The following is a 5,501-nucleotide window of genomic DNA, read 5'->3' as shown; positions in this document are numbered from 1 at the left end:
TGTACAAAGTTACAGGATTGCTGATTTACAGCAGCCGAAAAAGAATTTATTTTATGAGCAAAATTGTACATTGTAAATAAAATTTAATTTTAATCAAATTAAAATCAGTATTGATGCCCAGCTTTAGTTTCCAGAGGCCCTAACTATTTCTTTATTGTTCTTTCTGGTTGTTTTTAACTCAATCTCCTCTTTAAATACCTCCTTTTCCATTTTGTCCCCCCCTTGTCCGACTCTCTCCCCTATATTCACTTTCACTCTTCAGGGACTGCTGAAGCATTTCAGCGTCTCCGACTCCAGCATGGTTTTTCACTTTCACAACACTACGTCATTACCCTGGGTGTTTAAACACTTAAGGAAGGTTTAAAGAGCAGGGAGGGAAAAAAACAGAAAGTTGTACATTAACTCTGCATTACCCAAAGGAACTGTAAAACCTGCACCCTGAGCAAAATGTGAATAAATAAAACCCGCACCTGTCAAGAGATCTGGAACAGAAGAGTGGATGCGAATGAGGGGGGGAAAGCCCATGTTGAAATTAGAAGCACTGAACTTGGAGGGTGTCTGCTGTAGACTGTGAGACCTTTAGACCAGTTGTTGTGTGCCAATAACTAATGATGTCGGACGCATTGCCTGCCGAGCCAAAAGTAGCAAAGTGTTTGAGTCTTAATAACTCATTTTGTTGAATGACACAACACAGTTGCCATTCGCAATGGGAACACCATCATAGAATACGACACTCCCTGTGCCTACACTCTACACTGGAGGTCTTACAGCTGTGAAGAGCATATCCAAGAGTTGAGGATAAGTCTAAATTAATCAAAACTCGACCGATGCTTTGACGTCAAGTGTAATCATGACACATTCTCTGAAATATCACTGTTAATCCTTCACCGCATTTAATTAAGTCGCTGCACTGCCAAAATAATAGCAACTGTTTGTTGCTCTCACACCCTCCAAACATCTGTTTCTGGTGGGAAACTCCATGGGAAAGTTATATCAGTTCAGAAACTCGTGGGCAAAAGCAGAATGTTGGAAGAGCCGATACCTTATATATCTTCTTTACACATAAACCAGTTTTGTTCTACATTGGGGGCAGCTCTAGGCGCACAATAAAGCTCTTTTGATGGATGGAAGCCTCGGAGGATGCCGCAGGTGTTGCGTGGGATACATCTATCACACGCCAAATCAAGTCGGAGTTGTTCCTCCTGGATTGAGACGGATGGAAAACAGCATTCCACGAGTCTGCATGAAAGACAGCGAGAGCGCTGGGGGCCGTACTTGACAGGCCTCCATGTAACAAAGGTGAAAGTTTGACCTCCTTATCTGACTATGAGGTTAACCGAAGAGGTTGAGTGGAGGAGTGAAGACCAGGCCAAGGTAAAATATGCATTAAGTGTTCCATGTATCACGTATATGGGATGCCATTACAAACTACACACTTTGCTGTGAGTTGTTAGAGATATCCTAACTGGACAGAAGCCTATGCTTTAAAAATGTTCAGATTCCTAGAAAACACACACCTGCTCCAAAAAAGTTCCACCTGTAACTATTAGTATTGCTATTATGATGGCACCCTGTAATAATTCACATGAGATGGTGAAAATGTATGATACTGTTGGCTTGTACAAAAATAATGTTTTTACAATCTAACTTCTACAATTTCAATCATCATTATTTTTATAAAAAGGAACCCTTGCCAAATACACACTATATGTAATTGTGGATTGTTTTGGTTTCAGCCAGTAAGCAACCACCCAGTTTACCTCCTAACCGCATACTAGCAACAGTAACCACCCAGAACAGCTGAAAAAAAAATTTCACTTTGTAAATATTACAATGGTTCATATATTAAAATTAGGTATTTTAGGGTTAGTCCTGGAAAAAATGATGGAAACTACATTTTCCACAAAAATACCACAGCTACAATTTTGTTTATTGTTTTTTATATTAGTGGAAGCTAATACCAGTTTAACACAGTATATTGAAGTAACACTATCTATCTATCTGTTAATCTATCTATCTATCGTTAATCTATCTATCTATCTATCTATTTATCTATCTATAGTTTATCTATCTATCTATCTATCTATCTATCGTTAATTTATCTATCTATCTATAGTTAATCTATCATCACTTTGTGAATATTACAATGGTTCATATCTTAAAATTAGGTATATTAGGGTTAGTCCTGGAAAAAATGATGGAAACTATATTTTCCACAAAAATACCAGAGCTACAATTTTGTTTATTGTTTTTTATATTAGTGGAAGCTAATACCCGTTTAACACAGTATATTGAAGTAACACTATCTATCTATCTATCCGCATACTAGCAACAGTAACCACCCAGAAGAGCTGAAAAAAAAAATTCACTTTCTGAATATTGCAATGGTTCATATCTTAAAATTAGGTATTTTAGGGTTAGTCCTGGAAAAAATGATGGAAACTACATTTTCCACAAAAATACCACAGCTACAATTTTGTTTATTGTTTTTTATATTAGTGGAAGCTAATACCAGTTTAACACAGTATATTGAAGTAACACTATCTATCTATCTATTAATCTATCTATCTATCGTTAATCTATCTATCTATCTATCCTTAATCTATCTATCTATCGTTAATCTATCTATCTATCGTTAATCTATCTATCTATCGTTAATCTATCTATCTATCGTTAATCTATCTATCTATCGTTAATCTATCTATCTATCGTTAATCTATCTATCTATCGTTAATCTATCTATCTATCGTTAATCTATCTATCTATCTATCTATCTATCTATCTATAGTTAATCTATCTATCTGTCTATCTATCTATCTATCTATCTATCTATCTATCTATCTATCATTAATCTATCTATCTATCGTTTACAATAGGAAAAAAATTCACTGCCAATGCCATATAGGACATATTTTACATTTTTGTTTTTGAGAAAGTCCGCGTTACTGAATGTATTTCTCAGAGGCCGTTTTAATCTATCCTCACTCGTGTCTGGCGTTTACAAATCACAGAAACCCCAAACCCTTCATGGCTCACCTCTTCTCTTTCTTTCAGTCCTTTCCTCCCTTTCAAGCCCCCTTGGGGAGGTAAAACCCAGACCTGAACCACACTTCTCTCTTATTTAAGGGGGTCAGGGCGAGCTTATCGGTCTCCGGAGGGCTATAAAGCGGCCAGGCTCGTGTTTTCTCTGCGCGCCTCCGGATGAGTTGCGGCGCGTGAAAGGCTCGCGCTGCAGGCACGCGGAGGTCTCGCGCGCAGTTAAGATGAAACAGTGGCTGTGGAAAGAAAATATAAAGACTTGTGCGGCCTTCGGAGTATTTGACTCCTGTGAGCCTGTGAAGTTCCGGGAGGACATACTCCGTACATTTCCTTATTTTCGCTATTTTCCCTGTTAAAGCTGCGGTTTACGCTAGTAAATACGGGTGTGACAGGTGTGGAGCGCGCGAAAAAGGAAGGTAAAAACGGAAGATGAAGTGTGTTTCTGTCCCAGCTTCGACTGAAAATATATTTTGTTAAATTTGAAAACCTCCTTTGGAAACTTCCTTAAACGTGCAATGGTTCACAAAGGGAATAAAGAATATATAACGTCGTAAAATTATGTAGGCCTATTTTTTTCCTAAAAAAAAAAAAAAAAAAATCTATAATATAATATACTGTATATAGCCTATACATTCATCAGGAGGAAAAGAGACAAAATGGACCAGAGTCCATGAGTAAGTGCCTGCAAAATCATTCCAAATAAAATAATGGTCTAGTCCATAGCAGATCTTTGGTGGTCTCTTGAGGTATAAGAGCCAACGGTGGGTCTGCAAAAAACCCTTCCACGTCATTTAATGGCCATTTTATATGGTTTTAAAATAAGGGCCGGGGTTACTTCTCAGGCAACATTTAAAATTAAATTTACCTTTTGGAAGTAGCTTAAAAACTGCTCCTTACATTAATTCCACCTCATTATGCAATGATGCTGCCCAATATAAAACATCTGGAAAATACCTCATTTACAAATAACAATGCTTTCGTGAGAAACAAAAAATACACTGCGGTTGAGTTCATTGTATGAACTCAACCATGACTTGAGATTTCGCAAATGGACTCATTTACTGATACATTTCAAGCAGCAGGAAAGGTGTTCAGAAATGTAGCATTACATTGGTAATAAGGATGGAAACAAGGTAGAGGAACAAATTACTTTATTACTATTTCTTTAATATAATTTATGTTTCTTTTTATATACCATTTGTTCTATTTATTATTTATATATTCATAGATCCCAATAAAAGAGCAATCGAGATATCGCCTGCTAAACTTCATACACATAGTGCGTGTCGGTAGGGAGTGTAGACATTAGCTGTAAAGTGAGGAAATTTATGTGGTGAGGAATGGGAGGGTGGTCAGGGAATGAGTGAAAGAGGAGGGGGCATGAAAGAGAGGTGTGGAAGGAGAGAAGGGGGTTTTAGATAGCACGGGTTGGGAGAAAGAGAATGTTTGGATAGAAGAGGGGAAAGTCACGCTAATTTATACTCGCCTAATTGGAACCAGGACAGGCCCTGCACCTGAGATGCATTCCACAGAACTGCAACACGGGAGAGTCTGCATGTGTGTTTGAAAGTGCAGGATGGTGTGTATCTCTGTGTGTTTGCTTAAGTCAGAGGTCAGGGGGTTTTCACCAAAGAGCAAAAGGTCAGCATCAATGGTGTCTTTGTTATGTAGCATCTCACAGCGGTCGGAGTGCGTCGAGAACCGTTCTGTCGTGATGGTCGCACAAGCTACTCAGAGCCAGACCACCCTGGTTTTTGCACACACACGCACGCTCATAAAGTTTCTCCAATCAGTTCGAAAAATCTGGAGCACACAGTCACTATTATGATCTAACGAACGGGCCTTTATAGTGGCAGATGGACATCATCATGCTAAAATTCTCACTCAAACATGGATGCTTAAGTCATAAAGCAGATTGCCAGATGCTAAGCATATATCACTGTACCAGTCCAGCTGGTATGAAATGATGTGCCAACTTTGGTTTTGTCTGCCATCTCGATGCTGAATAGAAGCGTATGATAGCAATTTTAACCACTGCGCGGATGATAGTCTATACGGTGGCGATGATGTGGCTGGCGTTAGACATCTGCCAAGGAGGCTTCAAGTTGTGCTTCAAGTCATTATTCAGTCTCGTCTCACACAGCAACCTATCAATAACCTGAGTTGTGAACGGATGGCCCGGCAGCGAGTGTACGCTCATTGAGTACACACATATAAATCCCCGGAGAATAAAAGCTAGATAAATAGATGTGTGGAAGAAAATCCAAATTCCATTAAAAATAAAAACATGAGCCGGGTTGAAAGACAGCGGCTGCAGTCAGACATATGGAGAGCATATTGGTCACAATGCAACATCCCCTCCTTTTCAGCTTTTTTCGCCTCTTTCTGGAAAGCGAAGAATTGTAACAGAGATTCAGATGTGGCGGAGTGTTTTGTTTCCCTCTGAGAAGGGCTGCATCACT

Source organism: Sinocyclocheilus anshuiensis, unplaced genomic scaffold (assembly GCF_001515605.1).
Source record: "Sinocyclocheilus anshuiensis isolate Anshui unplaced genomic scaffold, SAMN03320099.WGS_v1.1 scaffold828, whole genome shotgun sequence".
Classification (NCBI taxonomy): Eukaryota; Metazoa; Chordata; class Actinopteri; order Cypriniformes; family Cyprinidae; genus Sinocyclocheilus; species Sinocyclocheilus anshuiensis.
Note: the sequence above shows the minus strand (reverse complement) of the source record.